The sequence below is a fragment of the Globicephala melas genome, chromosome 4 (genome assembly GCF_963455315.2).
Source record: "Globicephala melas chromosome 4, mGloMel1.2, whole genome shotgun sequence".
NCBI classification, from domain to species: domain Eukaryota; kingdom Metazoa; phylum Chordata; class Mammalia; order Artiodactyla; family Delphinidae; genus Globicephala; species Globicephala melas.
In genome coordinates, this window is record NC_083317.1 from 77756752 (window position 1) to 77776672 (window position 19921).

Below are 19921 nucleotides of genomic sequence, written 5' to 3' on the forward strand. Positions count from 1 at the left end.
TCTTAATCATATTATATTTAGTACCAATTAGCACACTCCCTGTATTGTACTTCTCAGAACAGTATGTTCCAGGTACTAAAGCAGGAAGAAACATTGATTTCCTGATTCCTCTTTTCAGATGCTTGGATCTCTAGGCAGGTGATTTACAAAGTCTTCCCTCTTGGTCTAATTCCTACAGCTAGGTTTAGAAATATGGTATCTGTCAAGAAAATGTTGAATCTTTCTTTGGGTACAGGTAAAAATTAAAGTAGTTTTTGTTTGTTTGTGTTTTACCAGTTAATATCCTTTGTAACAAATTCACCTCTAACATTCAGCAAAAAGGAATGGAGAGATTTTATAATTCAATTTACTGAACTGAATTGAGGGCCAGCCCTGGGTCAAAGCGTATTTGTCCAGTTACTGATTTCTGTAAACTAGCATTGTTATTTTTTTTTCATAGCATTCCTGTTTTTCTTCTGCATTATACCCAAAACTGAAGTGAAAGACACTTCCATTTTCTGTGAGCTACTGTTAGATACATTATTTTTAATCCAGTGAAAGTCCATAAGTGTTCATTCTTATATTTAGGATAAGAAATCGGAAGAAGGATTAATGATCTCCTTCAATATGTTTTCTTCATAGATAAGGAAACTGAAGTCCAAAGCAGCAAAAGGACCTGGGCCGAAGCCATCAAACCAGTCACTGGCTCCCTGGCCAGGGCTCTTCCTTCTTCAATCAATAAAACTTCCTTTCAGACCCTTTCCATGCAAGGCAGAACCAGAAAGAACAGAAGGTGTTTCTTGATCTGGCCAACTACAGACATGTGTGTCCTCTCATAGACAAAGCAGTAGGATACACAAGCAAGACGAATCCTAAGAGAAGAAAGTAAAAGCATAACACCAGAAACTCCCCCAACACTTGAGGAATATATTCTTTGACTTGTTTATGACTGCAGTCCTGATGAGAAGGAGCTCTAAAACAACTGTGCAGGAAATGCTACAATGTTAGGAGTCAAAACAACCCCAATTATGGGAAGTGGGTTTCCATCTCTGAAATGCACACTGCAAATCCGCTCCCAACCCCACACTCACCTTCGTTTCCCCTTGCCTGATCTAGTGTCTGAATTATTGCAATAGCCTCCCTGCCTTTAGTCTCCCCACCTCCACCCTGCTGCCAGTTATTTTCCTCCGATAGAATACGATGTCGTCCCCCCTACTCAAAGCCCTTCCGTGTCTCCTCAATGCCTTCAAGACTGAAGCCAAACTCCTTAGGAGGATGCACAGGCCCTCTCCTTCTGGCTCTGTGAACTTCTCTCCAGCCTCACTTCCTGCTCCTCTCCAATTCGTCCAAACATCGCACAGTCCGGGTATGCCAGACTCTTTCCTACTCCTAGACTTACACAACATGGCTACGTCTCCATGCCTTCACTTACCTGGATCCTCAACTTGGAATGTCCTTTCTCTTCTTCCCCATTGCAAGACCCTGCTCATCTTTGGAGAGCCAACTGTAAACGTGAAGTCCTCTGTGAAGCTGAACAAATCAGTTTGTTTTCTGTGCTGCATCACGCTTTGTTCAGACAAGGATACCATCTGACAAATATTTGTTGAGACCCATTATATGTGCCAGCACTAAGACACAGAAATGAAAAGACAAAGCTACTGCCTCTGAGTTCACACGGTAATGGAGAGACAGACAGGCGGTGCACCGTGCTTCTGAATATATGTACAAAGTGTCATGAACGTAAGAAAAGGAACTCCTGAGTGAGTGGTGGCAAGGGAAGGCTTCATCTACAATTAAGGCTTTCAGTGAGTTTTAAAGGCTGAATAGGAGTCTGCCTGGCAGACAAGGAAGGTGGTGGGTAGGGGGACATTCCAGACAGATTATAGCACCTGTCACACTGAATTATGGCGAGGTTTATCAGTTTGCCCTGACGGATTGTGAGCTTTTTGAAGAAGGGCTAACTTACCTATGAACAGGATTACCCTAAAGCATCGAGCTCTAATAGTAACTAGCATGATTTAGGAAGGGACTGCTCAGTGGCCAGCATTGGACTGAAGGCTTCCACGCTGCATTCTCAACGACCTGCAAGGGAGATTCTTTACACCTTAAAGAGGAGGAAATTGAGTCTCAGAGGGGTCTGGTCCCTTGCTTACGCGTAAACTGTGGAGTTAACGTGTGTTTTTCTCCAAAGTGCACCTTCTGGTGCTCCAGAAATGCACTTTGAAACTAAAGGTGTGTTTCAGCGAAGTGTAACAACTGAGACTTAATGAACGGGGTCATCAACCTGGCTTCAACAAAGGCACCTGGGGACATGTGTGCATATGCATATGATACAAAACATATAAAGCACCAAATGGGGAAATTCTATGACAGCTATGATAAGTGTATACTTGGTCATACCTGTTTGGGTGGGTAGTAATTCTGAAGCTTCAGAGAAGGTAAAACTTTAAATATTCCAAGAAAAAAATTTAACAAAAGGGAAATTAAGCTTCTGAATGTGAAATAATGCCTTTTCTAAGAAACCGATCAAATAAAATCAACGCAGATTCACTTTAAGTGACAAAATATTTCTGAATTTTCTAAGATAGAGAACAACGCTTGTCCTTGCCACACACAATACTCACAGAAGCCTCAGAAAGTCTGAAAAGATTTGGTTTTATGGAGAAGAAAACTTTCATTATACTAACTTCACTTTTAGAAGCTCAAAGGATTCATTCTACTAAAAAGAGCCACTAAACGTTAAGTTTTGGAAGTTTCCTTCCTATTTTTCTTACCATTTCCTATCCTTTTTTTTGCTTTCTTTGCCCTTTTCACCACTGTAACTCATGTCTTTGACAGAATGAAAAAAAAGAATGGGAAGGAGAAGGGAAAACAGGAGGGGCTGCAGAAGTAGTGGGGTATTTAGCAATCCATCTTGTGGACTCTGAATATTTGTTATAAATTACAGCACATACCCTCAACCTTCTTCCCCAAAGGGTGTCAAGGATGAGATCACGGCCATAAAACCCTACTACTTCTTAAAGTACACAGATTTAAGAAGGTACACATGTAATATCTACTAAAACAACAAAACAAGTAGGCTTCTCACTATTCCACGGGATACTTTTCATTACACATAATTATATATATATATATATATATAATTATATATATGATCTACATATGATAAAGGATGGAGAGGGGTCAAGACAATTAAAAATACTGTTGTTTAATTGATATTGATAGTATTTAAGCTTATTCCCCCCATCACTGATTTCTTCCCCCTTTCTGTTATTTTCTTTTTGATCAAGTTTTGAGCAATATCTCTGAGTATTTGGGAACAAATATGCAGGTGCTCCTCTCACGCGTCTTTGCACAAAATCTCTACCACGAAGAGTAAAAAAACTGGAAACCATAATTTCTTTCTGCCTACTGGATTAATAGGTAGCTTTATGAACTATTCCTGACAGTCCTAATATGTTTTACATCTACTTCATATTGACAACTATTTTTATAACACTTAGCTCAATGTTAGCACTGTCCACATACCATGAGGGTATATATTTTAACCACCAGGCTATTAACACATATACTTGCTATATGAAGGAATAACATTTTAAGAGGAATCCTCTAAAAAGTTTATAAATCTTTGAAAAATTAGACATGTTTGAACAGGCAATAAAACACAAACAAGTCCTGGCCCTGTCGCATGCAGAATGGGTTGGTTACAGATGCTTTCCTGCAAGCTACGTCTTGCCTATTACAAGAACATTCATCTCCCAAGCACATCATTTCACCTACCTTGCCTGAAGCAAAACAAAGCGCACACACAAAATCACAGGATTTGTAAAAATATTACTGCTAACGCTTAAAGAAACTTACACTTATCTGACATCCTTACAGAGGAGAAGAACCAAACACCTGATTTCCAAAGTACCACTTTCTGACGACTGCTCAGTTTGCTTTCCCCCTATGCAAGCTAATGACGGGAGGGGAGTCTAACCTGTGTCTTCATTTTTCTTGCCTACAACACTGAGGCTGGGCCAGCACTGACTCACAAAGCTGGAGACATTAGCTCATGGCAATGATTCAGTCATGACAATTCTGACAGACAAGGGCCTCTCCCCTCACTGGTGCTTCAAGGGGGAAATCAGTCCCTGGAAGGGATGGCTTGTGACCTAGGCATGGATGTTACTGCATCTGTTATCAAGCACTGAGGGAAACGGGCAGTGCTGTCTGTGACAGCAGCCAACTTAATAGACAATAACCGTCTCCATAGGGAGGCCTCTGCAGTACACCCAGTTAGAAGAGCCTTGCAAAAAGGTCCTTATCTCCTGCAACCAGCCCTTTCGATCAGTCCAGGAGAAGAGTGTGGATTCTAGTCTATAGACTACTTGCGTTTCTGCTCAGGGAGAGAAGAAAGGCAGAAGGGCCAAGTGTTCGGGAGCTAACAGGCTTTCAGCTTTTATTACTGGGGGTGAGAGAGAACATCCAGGAAGTTTTGAAATAGGCTGGATAAGAATCATCTCATTCAGCCAATACCTTTAGCTTAGAGCTCAGGGTGAAAAAATGCGAATGTTCGTTCATTTTGCAAGACAGGAAGCTGCAAGCCTTTCCTGCCGCCTCTATCCCAAGGCAGCAGAAGCAGTTTGCATGAGGACAGACTTCTGAGTTTACAAACCACTTTCACTTCGTTATCTCCTTGGATCCTCACAACAACCCTGGAGAGCAGGTGTCATTAGCCTTGTTTCAGAGATAAGAGACACCACGGAGGTTAAGAGATTTGCAAAGGCCCCAGCTAGAAAATGGCAGCCTTTAGATCTCCGTTAGTAAGAGAGTTAATCACTTCAGCTCCTTGCCTGGCTCTCCATTCCTCCTCCCTGCCTTCCTGTGTAGCCTCTGGAAGCAACAACTTCAGCAGCTGCCTCTGGCCCTCTCTCATTTCTGTCCTCCCCACATCAGTGCACCGTGTCACTGAGGGAGCGAGCCCACCATCTTGTATCTGCAGTACAGTGGCATGTTCCAAATTGCTTCCCTTCCCCCAGGCCCCCTCCAACCAACCTCCATACATTGCTGGATTAATGGGTTTTATCTACAGTCCGGAGCATAACGATTCCTGTGCTCAAGAAGTATTCAGTGTCAGCCCACTGCCCGTGGGATATAGTCCAAATGCCTTAACCTACGTAGGCTGGCCCCATCCTACCTTTCGAGCCTTGACTTCTGCTGTTTCCTATCCGTGACCACAGCTTCAGGCAGAATAGCAGAGTCCTGTCTCCAGGCGAGCAAAGCAGGCTGGCCTCTGTGTTTTTGCTTCAGCTGTTCCCACTGCCTCTCTGGAAAGTGTACTCTTTTCCCCACTTAACCAACCGCTGGGTCAACTGCTGTCCTCTTCTTTCTTTCCGGACACAAAAGCCTTCTCTTCTGGGTGCACAGAAGTTTCCATTCAAAGGGAACTTCAGAGGCCACTTGATCCATTCTCTCCCCTAAAACTTGAGCCAAGGGTCTCATTTCTATCTTGACTTGCTCCAGGGGCTGAGCGCTCACTATCACTGGAGGTAGCGCATTCCAGCCCTGTAGAACCCTGGCCATTCTTCCTTCTGAGCTGGAATCTGCCACCCAGGGACTTCCTCCCTTTTGTGCTAATTGTGCCCTCTGGGGCCATCGCAACAAGTCTAGAATGTGGCTGGTTTCAGAAAAGCTAGCACTAAAAAAGGAGCTCTGGTCACTGATTAACAATAGCACCCTTTCGGAGCATGCGTCCTTGTTCCTTTGGGGTTGAAGCTGCAAAAATAACTAACCTCCAGGGCTCTGTCTCAGAGCAAATCAATGTGTCTCAAAATTGTGCCGCTTAAATGGTTAAGGTACTTGTACGTCAGAAATATAAATGGCAGTGTGCCTGAGTGTAACTCAAACTCACAAGATAAATATTACTCATCTTCCTGGAATTTTAATTTTAACGATGCTTTTTAAAAGAGGGAGATAAATATATTTAAATGTATATTTGTATTAAAATGCAAAATTGAAACAAGTTTTACAAAAAAATAAACAAATTATATTTTTTCTATGGAACCCTTCAGATTATAGCCTCAGGATGCCCGAGGCAGACATTCATTTTGCCCTGCTCCTAATTGGGGTAAAAGTTTTAAAGGACTGTTCTAATATATCACCTCTTCCACATCGTGGAAGGCATCAGAAGCTAGAGGTACTCCATAGATTGGATTCCCTACTGCAGTTCCTGATGCATCTGTGAGAAGGGCAGGTTTAGTCCAAATTCGAATCCTAAATTCATGATTCATCCTAATAAAAATCACCATTTACCAGGCACTGTTATGCACTGTACATTCATTATGTCTAATCCTATCAATAACTCTGCTACCTAAAGATGTATTATCCCCATTTTAGGGTTGAAGAAACTGCCCTGGAGACAGTGTCCTGCCCAAGGCAACGTAGATAGAAAGAGGTGGAATTCAACCCCAGGTCTATCTGACCACCAATCCTGAATTCTTTCCACTCACCACTCTGCCTCCTTAGGCACTTTTGCTTGTTCTTTAGTACAAGAACCACAATCCCTTCTTTCAGAAAAAGGCAAAGCTTTGTTGGATGGGTAAGCGCTAAGATAGGTCACAATATTTGTAACTTTCAGTCTTGCAAGGTAACTAAAACAGATACACTTGTAAGTATCTCTCATATTTTACAGGGTTATATATTTTATATCACATCTCATTGTAATTTAGCAGTTGAAATAATATTTTCATTTTAAATCAGGAATTTATGGAAAAAAGATCATTCCCTCTTCTGCTTAAATGTTTCAAAGTATTATTATTATTTTTGGTTTCTGCTAAATTCTAATGCCAAACAAATTAAGAAAGCAATACGTTAAGAGCTGATCTATGCCCCACAAGCATATGCCCAAGTGACAACTTCAAAACAAATTTTCTAACCAATTAAAAAAAGAAAAATCCCTTGCTTCTAATTAACTTGTCTTGAAGCGTTCTCCATGTGCTGAGCATGGCTGACGCTTTTATTGAGACCAGCGACAAAAGATATCCAAGTAGCTCTGGTCATTTCTATATATGTGGATACCTACTAGGAATCCTCAAAGGCAAACAGGATGAATGTCAGAATCCAACCTAAGTTCTTTGAAGTTAGGCTGTGTTCTGAGTTAGTTGGAAGGAAAACTTATATTCAAAAGTAACTGTAATAAAAGAATACTTCTAACAGGTAGAAAGAATGTATAAAATTTAAAAATGCTTCTACATGAAGATACGGTTTCAATTATTACATTGTGGCACCAACTAACGAGTTAAACCTCACATCTGTCAAAATAAAACCATCATTACTATCCTGGGAAAAGGGCCTTAAAATTTTATTGCTTAATTTTATTTTACTAAAACACAAGCAGATAATTACAGAGATTTTCTTTCCAGGAAATTTCAAAGCATTTTAGAAAAGTATATAGAATTATATTTACTTACCGTATATTTATTGACTAAGACCATCTAGTATTGTGTAAATTTTAAAGTAAGTGCCCAGTTCTCAAAAAGAAATAAGACTTGCTAGGTAAAAGAAAGTAAGAAGTCCCCATTCCTCTCCTTTTCTGACATAGCTTAGTCAGCGCTCCTAAAAAGACAACTAAAGTAAATAAGAGGTATTTTCTTATACGTCAAAGAAAAACATCCAGTAGACTATCGAATGCAGTAATCAATGAAGTGAAGATTTTAGACTGAATTTGAACATTCCATTTGAATTGGTTTGGCTCTTTTCCTCAAAGTAGAAGTCCATATCATGAAAATACACTATCAGGACTACAAAAGTGTCTTAGAAAACATTGAACTTACAAATTCAAAGTGTACACATTTTCCTTTAAAGAAGGATCCACTCACTACTTTCTTAGAAACCATTTCACTTCCTCTCTCTCCTGTTCTTTCTTTTGAGTATCCTCTCTCTATTCCCACTCTTAATCCCAAAGTATCTAAGAGGATAATTACACTTGGGTGAAGGCTGAGAGAAGATTCCATGAAAACTTAACAAAAAGACTGTTCCCAGCACAATTCTTACACCTTGTAACACCTATGTCTAAATTTTTTATGCAAAGAAAAGCATTATAGCTAAGAACTGTGGAGTGCTAGGCAAGAAATCAATTCTGAAATATGAATACATTATAGAAACTTATACAAATAGCTAATATTTAATTGTTTCATGAGTAGGAAACTAGACAGGAAGAAGTCTATATTTTCTTCTGGTTCTGCTGCTGAATGAGACATCTTTTCTTCCCTAGATCTCAAGTTCCTCATCACTTGTCATTCCAACTTTTGCACCAAAATGTTCATGAATGAGTTACTATTTGTTAAATTATATGATGATTCTCAGACATAAAATATAAATACCTGCAAGATATGCCTTTGTTACAATTATATACAAAAGTGTAAGCTGTAGTCTTTGAAGATAAACATAAAACATAATCCATTACCAGTGAATATTATGAAAGGACAATATAAGCCTAAAGAATGAGTTATCCATGGTAACTTTTAGAGGCTGATGATTTTCTCTTGAAAGGCTAATTAAAATAGTTATTTGCCAAGTGTCTTCCTAAACTCAAAGGGAATAAAGTTAGACTAAAGCATTTAAAAGGAGTGTGCATTTATTTATACATGCATAACTTCAACATATGCTAGGCGTGAGAATAAGTAAAGGAAAAAGAGGTTACTTATCTATGTGGATTAGTTCAGAAAAGGAATTATTAATTATCACAACAGGAGACATTTCCTATGCATCGGAAGTACAAAAAAGTTATTCCAAATTTCTATTATGAAAATGTTTTGTATTTTACATGTTGGGCAATCTGCTTTATCTAATTACCAACTAAACACCATTTCCCAAAGGCCTTCCCCACTAATTCCATTGTTTCATACAGAAAGGTTGGAAGAGTGAGGGTAGGTAATAAACTTGAATTGATAGTGTTTAGAGGGAAACACCAAACCCTGGGTCTAATACACAATTTGTGTCCTCTAACACCTCCACTATCAATCACTAATGCAAAGGAATAGAACTCTCTCCAGTAGCACTCCTAGCCTTTCTCATAACCAGCTGCTTTGGGGGAAACTTTTCCTCTCAAGACCATTCCACTCTGGAGAGTGCGGTGGCAGGCAGGGATAGTAAACACACACCAAAACTCTATTTTCAAATTCAAAAGGATCCAGTTTTTCTTTTCTTTTCTTAAGTGCAAAATTGGTAATAATATCTTTTAAAATTGATTCACTGTCTTAAAATAAATAATGGTCTATACTACAGAAATTTTTTGAATATAATTCTTAGCAAAAGGAATACATTTTGTAACTATTCATTCTAATTCCCCTATTTTGAGAAACATAGGCTTCTCAAATCGTTACCAAATGCATCAAAATTCTGGTCTGTCAAATGTTAATTTAAATGTTTATTACAATAGCATATCAGTGTTAGATAAGTCAAGTTTATAAAAAGAACTGTTAGGATTTTATAAGTAAACTTAACACACACTTAACACACATATGTCAAGGCATACAAGACATTTAAGCAAATTTTATAGAACTATGAGAATCATTTTGCTGTTTTAAACAATTACCGTAGCTTATAGAACTTTGCTTTTATGACATACAGTTAATCACATCTATGACTTACTTGATGACAATTTCTTGTTCAGAAACGTAATCTATAATTATAACATTGTTCTTATGGGAAAATGAAATTTGCTTTTCCAAGAATACAAAGTAGTAAAAAAAAAAAAAAAGAGAGAGATAGGCAATTTATAATGTTTAATGTTAGGGTTCTAGATTCATAAAATCTCAAATTAACAGATAGAGTAGAAGGAAAAAAGTAAGCAAAGGGGGAGAGAGAAAGAAGGAATAGCTTTGAAGCCCAAATTATAGTAAATTAACTCCTTTGTTACTCAACAAGCGTAAAATATTTGTATTTATATAAATACATGTACGTATTTTTGCATTTTTAATAAAAAGTAAATTTTTCTCCTAATGACCTAGTCAAAATGATCACAATTTAAAACTCTGTTACTGGTTTGCTGAAATATTACCAATAAAGCACTGAGACTCTAAGAAAAAAATTATCTGATTAACAATTACAGGATCTAATTAAACATGTTTTAAGAAGAAATTATTTTACATTAGAAAAAAAAGTACACACATATGCAAACATATATATTTACCCTACATTTATTTCTAGGGACTTATAGATCTATACTGTTTCATTTCATGTCTGCTTATAAATGGAAAACCTCGAAAAACTGCCTGAATTGTAAGCATGGATATGATGTACTATTCATGCAGGTAAATCTAAAAACAAAAATGCAGGATCCTAAGATAATAACATACTGTGTTTTTAGAGTTTCACCTCTCAGGCTCCCGAAGTACTTTGTAAATTTTAATTAAGCCTCACAGCAATCCTACCAAGTAAATATTACAATACCCATTTAACAGATGAGCACAAACAGAGTCACTTGCCCCAGATCACAGAGTTTTTTAGAGCCCACAAGTTGTCCTTCTGAGTTCTGTGCTCTACTTAATGAGCCACACTCTTCAGGAGCCTGTCAGATGACTTCTCAAATTCAAATGAGGATCCTTAAGTAAGCAATCATTATTGTTTTGAATTAATACAACTTGGAAACCACTCCAAGTAAAAGAAGAGTCTTTTGAAATGGTGTCCTCATCTTATTTGTTGTATTTTCTACAAGATTTAGTGCAGCATAAAACAGCATAAAGAGGAAAACAAAAATGCAAACTAAATGAGTAACCCACAAAAGAACACCTGTTTGATGAACTTGAAGACACAGAATTAACTCTGCATAAAACAATTAGAAATTACATTCCAATTCTTCAGACCCTTCTCATAAAATAACAAGGTGGCAAATTATACTGTTTTATTTTTTTAACCAAGAAATCATGAGTCTTCATTATTAGATTCAAAGTGAAATGAGAAGGCTGATTCTATTTATAAAGTGAGAATCCCTCCCTAATTCACCTCACAGTAAATTAGACCTAGGGTCTCTGGCTACTCTCAATTTCCTTTAAATTTCAGCTGAGGGCAGCCTGATGATGGGGTCATAATCTTTATTAAAAACCACAGGAGAGATGGCTGCTAAGATCAGTACCTTTAGGCCCCTGTGTGCCTAATTACAGGACCCCTTGTTCTAAAAACCATTCCACGTCTACAAAACATCTGCAGGGCTTCAAAGAGTCTAAGATTTTCCTTTCTGTTCTACAATAAACTTTAATTTCAAAAAATTAGAAGCTGTTGAACAGAAAGCTATGTTATCTCATGCCTCCTTCAGGCTCCAGTGACCTAACAGACATACTAATTGCTGCTGCTATAAAACCATGAGGATTTATTTCATATGTAGTTGCTTTTACCCATGACATGACAGCTGATTGCTAAATACCTCTCATGAGAAAAATACATATTCCCTTCTCCACCAGAGGGGGTGGGGACAGTTACAAGACTTGATCACACTATGGAAATGGTTAACATCAGGGAATGCAAACAGGAGAAGGTGTAAAGCTCACATATGGGAAGACACTGAGAGCAATAAATGACACCCATCATTCAGGGCTGACTTGAAGAAATCTCTGTCAAACTGAATGATATATAGTATTTTTTTAATGGCTCAAGAAAAATACAATGACATTATTCTCTGTCTATACCTCAATTTTCTGGTGATTTTTGTTCTGCCACACCCTCTACGTGCTAATTACAAATGAGCCACTGGTTAGTGAGCTGAGAAAACTGATTCGAAGCACTTTCAATCTCACTGCCTTTTCTGGGTACAGCTTTGGCCAATTTTAGTTAAGTTATGGAGTTTCATAAATTCTCTAAGTATTAATTCTCTAAGTATTAAAACAAAACAGGGTTTCCTTGGTGGCAGTGTTAGAATCCGCCTGCCAATGCAGAGGAAGCGGTTCGAGCCCTGGTCCGCGAAGATCCCACATGCGGTGGGGCAACTAAGCCCATGCGCCACGACTACTAAGCCTGTGCTCTAGAGCCCATGAGCCACAACGACTGAGCCCGTGCACCACAACTATTGAAGCCTGCGTGCCTAGACCCTGTGCTCTGCAACAAGAGAATCCACCGTAAGGAGAAGCCTGCGCATCGCAACGAAGAGTAGCCCCTGTTTGCCCCAACTAGAGAAAGCCCGCACACAGCAACGAAGACCCAATGCAGCCAAAAATAAATAAATAAGTAAATAAATAAATAAAAATTTTAAAAATAAAAAAATAAATAAAACAAAACAAAGAAGATTCTTTCCTTATGCCAAGGATCCAACGCGCAGATCGTTATATTTTATAAAATAAATTTTATAGGAATATGAAGGTAGGAAGGTCATTAACTGCATGAAAACAAACTGAGAAAGATCTACTTTGATAATGTATTGCTTAGTTTATTGCAGGGGGTGGGAGGGTGCAGTCAATCTATAGGACTTTTGAAAGGAACAGAGAATTATTATTTCCAAATGGAATATATTTATTCATAACTTTCCCCTTAGATGCTTGCTCTAGTTTCCAGTTATTTTATTTAAATTTTAAGGAACTGTCCCTTGTCACTGTTAAATATACTGCAAAGACAGCCTTCAGTCTGACTATTGTTTTGTTTGGTCTGTGGGTTTTACAACTTTTTTTTTTTTAAATGAATATATCACTTAAAGATCTGGAGATATTACATGCAAATCCAGGTTTCCAGATGCTCTTGAAAAATTCATCTTTTAACTCCAGCCCTACCTTCCCCCATGACACCAGGGTGGAGTTGCAGAGCAGATTCCCTTGCAGAGAAGGTGTGTAAGCTCATTTTGCCACTGTCCCCATCCCCACCATTTGACTCATTTACACTACCCCCTAGCGCCACAGATATTTGGGTTTGCCACCTTCAAGGCAGTCCATTATTAGTGGAAGTGATTTTTTAGGGAAATGGGCCTGATGATCAGATCCCTGCTCTTGATGGAAATTTCCATGGTAATTTATTTATACCACAATCCTCCTCATAATAATCCACCCTTCTGGGAAACCAAAGCCACAGTGGAAAAACAAAATACCAAGTGGCTGGTAATATCTACAAAATGAAACTGACTACTATGAAAAATAATATAAGTGAAAGAGAAGGAACAGAAAGGCGAGTTTAGTTAAATTTGCTATTTATTTCTTCTTAATCAGTGGTCAGTTCTCGTAACATTACATGCAATAAATAAATAAATATAAATTTTTTTTCCTTTAAATGGAAACTCTACCATGGATTCAGGAAATCACTGAGCACAGTCTGGGAGGGCCCTAAACATCGGATTAGGTGAAACCGCCTTATCACGAATACATTAACCTAGAGTTAATTTAAACAAGTTAGGGCAAACTTGCTAAGTTATTCTGCTCTGGATGTGGGGACAACACCCCTACAGCATGGCTTACAATTGAAATTCACTTTAAAGTCCAAAACCTAGAGTTAAATAAGTAACATGAACCGTCCCCAAGAATCTCCAAACCCTTTATTTAGGGCATTCTTCCTCAATACTCTCGTCAACTAAGAAATAGCTTGGATAACAGGTGACAATGCTCAATGTTATTATTTTCTTGATCATGGGAGGAGCACAAAAAGACACTTCTTTATGTATCTCTGGAGATTTAGAGGATAGCTCTGGCAAGAAGTGAAAATAACCTTATTATGATTAACAAATGTACCACTGGCAAGAGATAAGTCTACTGACTTCTGTCCCTCAGCAATGAAACCTAACAGCCACTCAGTTAAGACCAGCCCCAGTAAAGGCTCAAGCGTTGGTGAGAGAAGCGTTTCCTTTGTGCAAGGAAGCTGATAAATCATATTCACCATGGAAAAGTTTGTCTGTACATCATGTCCTTTGATGGGCTATTCTTAAGAGTCCCCAAATTCCAGAGGGCCACGCAATGGGCTGGCTTGCATTAGATTTCTGCAGAGCTGGCAGCCTTCTTCTGGAAGTCTTACATTACAGGTAACCTGATGACAGGGAGGGTGGGCCACAGGCAGGCATCTCAGCTCGCCTGTGGAAGAGCCAAGGGGAGCGAGCTTGCAAGACCCGATATGCTGGGATCAATGAAACTCTCCGGAGAACTGGCTGTTCCCCTTTCAAATGCCACCTCCCTAATCTCCACTTGCTCAAGTCAGAATCTTCAAAGCTCTGAACACGACATGAGGCTGGCATGATTAGGAAAGGCAAAGAGGGCTCTCTAAATCACGGGTGGAGGCAAATGGCATCGAATTAATGGACAGTTAACAGTCAAGGTCAGAATGGAGGGATACTGCTTGGGACTGCAATTATTTCCTTTGGCCACGAGGAGAAAAATAAGTTTTTTCATATTTACTAAGGGCCTATTATAAGCTGGACATGGCTCTGAGCACTAGGTCCAGGTGCCTGCACTACAAGACCTTGACATCTATGAAGGGAAAAAAATCACAAGAGCAAAAAGGGATGTATGTCCAAAGTCCAGGGTCATTATCTCAGACGGAGAGCACAACAGAAAAACACTAACCTGAGGATTTTCCCAGTATTTGCACACAGATTATACTGTGTGTCCTGGGTTGTGGAGAAAACAGCTCTCAAACTGTCAAAGGTGTGTGACACTGACAATCAAGACGGATTGATCTATATTCACACACAAAAAAAGCCTTGTCCCTGGAGTCCAGCAAAAGAAAGTACTTTGCCCGCAGAAGTAGTGTCCTTACCAGTCCTCTCAAAGCTCAAGTAGGTGCCGTAGAAGGCTTATCTCATCCTCAGCAGCAACTCCAAAAGCATTCCAGATCGGTACCTATGATTCTTCGGAATGGCCATCGAGTATTCTGTCATGTGGATATGCCACAATTTATGGAACCAGTTCCCAACTGGCGAGTGTGTAGGTTGCCTCCGGTACTTTTGCCACCACAAAACCACTGCTATTCTTTATTTAACACGGAGAATTAAAAAAAAAAAAAAAAAAAAGGACATCCCCATAAATGAGAAATAAATGCTGGAATTCAACAGGTTCTTAAAGCTGGAAAAGACCTTTCCTAGTGCCAGCAAGGAGAGCCTATATCTGCTTGGACAGACTTAGGAAAGCAGCCTGGCCAACCTGCAGAAGTCTGCATATGGGAGGGCCTGATATCATCCTATGCCAACTATTCACATATTTGAGTAGTGGATAATATCACAGTCCTGTGGGGCTGGAGTATGCATGCTAATAGCCCAAAAGCACTAAGAAAAAACAAAAGTAGAAGACATTTTGTTTTGCATTCTCTCAAATTATTACTTGCGGCGTAACTGAACCCTCAACAAAACTATAATAAGCTCGTGAAGCAAAGGGATTCAAATTCAGACTCAGTAAACACATGTATGCCTATGACTAGCCAGGTGCTGATACGTGCACCTACATGTGGCATGTAATCCTCACGATAAAGAAAGTATGAACATCCCTATTTGTAGGCGGAAAACGTCAAGTTCAAAGAGATTGAACTCTCTGAGCAGGTCCCAGATGCTGCTAGTAAATTTCAGGGTTGAAATCTGCACCTAAGTTTCTTGCCATTTCCAAAGTACCATACTGTCAACTAGCCTGTGGCTGATGAGTTCCAGCTATAATGCTAGACCAGCACTTTATTATAGTAAATGTTAGGCCTCTATCAGTAAGTAACAATTACACTGTGGAAATAAGAAGAAAATCTGAAACCCAAGCCCTAAATTCCGTGTTAGGTTGGGTGTGACTGTGTGTGTGTGTGTGTGTGTGTGTGTGTGTGTGTGTGTGAAAGAGAGACTATGGAAGAATGTCATTGCTCTTCACTTTATTTCATTGGAAGAATTTTAAAATAGATACCATATTTTTATGGAACTGGGAACACACATTCATTATTGGAAACAGAGAAAACAAAGGAAATATGTGTATATACTTTAAATATATTAATTATATTTTCGCAGTGACTCTTAGTAAAACCAGAAATTAAAAGAGCAAACGACACAAAAGGATGACAAGTGATAAAATGGTACTAACAAAATTTTTACTAAAGAATTACCAGAAGAATATGAGGTACATGTGACCCTTCCTAATGACAGCTGCTTTTGCTGCTTCCAGTTTGTGGGCAGTTTTTAAAATATAGTGTTTTTATTTTGAAAAATTGCTTTAAAATGCACAGATGCCTAAGAAATAGGTGTTGTATAATGTAGCATAAAAACTATCCTTTGGGGCTTCCCTGGTGGCGCAGTGGTTGAGAGTCTGCCTGCCAGTGCAGGGGACGCGGGTTCACACCCCGGTCCGGGAGGATCCCACGTGCTGCGGAGCGGCTGGGCCCGTGAGCCATGGCTGCTGAGCCTGCGCATCCGGAGCCTGTGAGGCCACAACAGTGAGAGGCCCGCGTACCGCAAAAGAAAAAAAAAACAAAAAAAATCTGTCCTTTGTCAGGTGGCTTCACTCCATACTACACAGGGCCTGCGAGTGTCTGTATCGCCTTCTGTCAATCACGAGAAAGACAGTCTAGATAAGATGGTGGAGAGACTTGACCTGGGAAGGAGGGAGGCCTGGGTTCCTCTATTTCCTTGGCTGGTAATCAGCCATGTAACCTTTACTTCTCGAAGTTTCCTCATTTCTAAAACGGGGTAACAGCCTCGGTTCTGAGGCTCCAAGTCGCACGGGAGAACACTTAAAAATGTGAGGTCTGTGTATAAGTGTGAGGATATATAATTTGCCTCGAAGAGCTAGGTGCTGCTATGTATAAGACACTGGTGTCCATGGTTAAGAATTTACATATTTTTAGGTGATCTCAGGAGTTACTCAAACAAGGGTTCAAATGTGCTGGATTTAGATGAAATGTAGCTGGGCCTAAAATAAGTCTAATTGCGAACAAGAAAGAACATGAATAAAAATATAAATACCATGTGATACGCTAGTAGGATGGAATGGACATCTAATTCAATCATTTTATTCTGTAATATCTATAGCATACACCGTAGACAACTGAACAGAAACCCAAGAAAGGCAAACCAGCTTAACCAAGGTCACTTATTAATGGCAGGCAAATGAACTGATTAGAAGCTAAGTTCTTCTAAAAACTATGTTGATTAATAATACTATCTCATCTTAAGGAAAAGAAGAAGTAGTTTTCACCCCATTCATCCTCATCAGAGGCACAGACTGAATTCTAGAAAGATGAAGTAACTTGGCTCAGGTCACGAGGATGATCACAATGAGAATCCAGATTTTCTGGCTCTCAAGAGATGCTCTTTCCCATCACCACAGTGCCCACCCCTTTTTCAGGGTCCTGATACCACTGCTGCCACGTGTAAGGAAATTTTACTAGGGTACTCTACAAAACGTTTTCTTTACTTTTTATTTTATTTTTTTTTTGTGATATGCGGGCCTCTCACTGTTGTGGCCTCTCCAGTTGAGGAGCACAGGCTCCGGACGCGCAGGCTCAGCAGCCATGGCTCACGGGTCCAGCCGCTCCGCGGCATGTGGGATCTTCCCGGACTGGGGCACGAACCCGTGTCCCCTGCATCGGCAGGCGGACTCTCAACCACTGCGCCACCAGGGAAGCCCCTCTTTACTTTTTTTTATTAATTAATTTGTTTATTTATTTATTTATTTTTGGCTGCATTGGGTCTTTGTTGCTTCGTGCTGGCTTTCTGTAGTTGTGGCAAGCGGGGGCTACTCTTCGTTGCGGTGCACGGGCTTCTCATTTCAGTGGCTTCTCTTGTTGTGGAGGATGGGCTCTAGGCGCGGGCTTCAGTAGTTGTGGCATACAGGCTCAGCAGTTGTGGCTCACAGGCTCAGTAGTTGTGGCTTGCAGGCCCTAGAGCACAGGCTCAGTAGTTGTGGCACACGGGCTCAGTTGCCCTGCGGCACGTGGGATCTTCCTGGACCAGGGCTTGAACCCGTGTCCCCTGCACTGGCAGGCGGATTCCTAACCACTGCACCACCAGGGAAGCCCCATTTTCTTTACATTTAACCTACCACTTATGTAGGTATCCCCAACCGTTTTTTTTTTTTTTTGAGACAGTGTACCTCTCTGAGAGAGGGGATTTGATGGAAGATGGTTCAGAACTGCACTAAAACTGAAAAAAAGCGTTAAGACTTCTGTATGAGGAGGTGGGGAGGGAGGGGGGAGGAAGAAAGATTGATGTTCCATCATGCTCCATCCCCAAGGTTCTTAAGCCATTTTAGGAGGGCAGTGATTCTTCATTTAGTGGCCCCAACATGCCCATTATCCCTCAGATGTGCTCACTCTTAATATAGTAGAGCTCTGCAAATGTCAGATGAAAAACTGTTAGCTTTGAAGTTCAGTGATTGTAAACATCCAGTTGGTGTGACTCCTATTCAAAAACACATCAGTGATCCATTTATAAAATGGTTATTTTAGTGCTTCTTCAGCAAGATATTACTTGGATCAATCAACCAATATATCTTTAAGTTTACTCTAAGTTTACTCACCTGGAGTGTCCACCTCCACAATTATTAATATAAAAGAGACTAAATAGTATGACACAATTGACTAAAAAAAGCACATGGAAGAGAGATCAAGTTTTAAGCTAACACTTCTACTTTATGGTTGAAATACGAACCATGACAGAACCGCTTCTCAAACTATGGAAGAAACGCGCTAAGATAAATTTTTAGACAATTATGGGACATCCTGACGTGAAATGGTGAAAAGAAAAAGAAAGGACATAAACTAGTGGGAGGAGGGTGGCAGAATCAGAAATAGGACCAGCTACACAAAAGTCTCTGTAACTTTAGGGGTGCCACCGAATCCCCATGTTTTTCAGCTTTCCTCACTAGTAAAATGGGAGTTGTGAAATGTGCCCTACCTAGCTCACAAAAAAAGTGAGGTCAAAATGAGGGGACACGTGTGAAATTATGTTGGAATTTAGTGTTACTAATGCAGATTATTTTATAAACTGTACAACTGGAGAAAAGCCTGGATACTGTAACATACAAACAGAAATGATTTCCAAAGAAACCTATTTGCCAAAGAGGGAAAAATCTGTTAAAACAATTTGAAAGCTACTTCTCAACAAGACGATGACGTTTGGAAGCATTTCTATAATCTCAGCAAACATTAAATTCTTTGACAAAATGTGTGTCACTTTGGTCTTGGGCATTCTTTGATCAACCAGTTAAAACCAGTCTTATAGGTTTCCTCCCTTATATTTAAGCTTTATTCATGTTATAATAAAATAAACTCTGAAATAGAATCAACATTCTTGTAGCTTTTTTAATTTTTAAAAGTATTTCCATGTTTTCTTAGAAAAGTTATACATAAGATTTTTTTCAACATTTTTCATCAGAATCTCTTTGAAGCTAATTTAGGCCCCTAATGTGTAGTTTAGGAGGATTTTGGGAGGGAAACTTGCTTCTACAGGTAATAGATATATATGTATCAATAAATTATGGTTCATGTTATAGAACCCACATGCACAAATTTAACCCTTCCTTAATAGATGAGATCTTAATTTCTTTTTACACTGTGTTTGTGATTTTATTCTTTTTTTTTTTTAAATCGCACCTTACTGGGTCATTTACTTTTTCAAAATAATGAGACTGGTAACGCCTACATTCTGCAGACTGCAAACACATATCCTATGATTACGGTATTTTCCATTGGCGTAATGCTTTACGTTTTTCCAAAAAAAATCCTTCACACAAAGGACCTCCCAACAGTGTGAGGCAGGCTAGAACGCATCAACTGAAATTGTTAGGAGCCAGCCAGAACGCAGTTTGGTTCCCAGATCAGGGCTGTTCCTACTAAATGGCACCTTCTCTGTCTCTGGGTCAGTGTTGAATATTTCAAACCAAAATGTCCTTAGAGGACTGGGAGAAATTTTGCACCATTCAATATGGAGCTCTAAGCTTTGATGGGGGAGAGAGCCGGGGTGGGGGAGGGGTGATGGAGAAGACCCTTGTACTTGGGGATCAGGTTCAAGGACACATGGGTGCCCGGTGCT

At 39.6% G+C, this 19921-nt stretch overlaps 1 protein-coding gene across 5 annotated transcripts in view; it reads right to left on the reverse strand.

Annotated features, from left to right (window-relative positions):
* The window catches only part of TP63 (tumor protein p63), a 217946-nt gene that overhangs the window by 57693 nt on the left and 140332 nt on the right, over positions 1–19921 (reverse strand). The window lies entirely within an intron of this gene.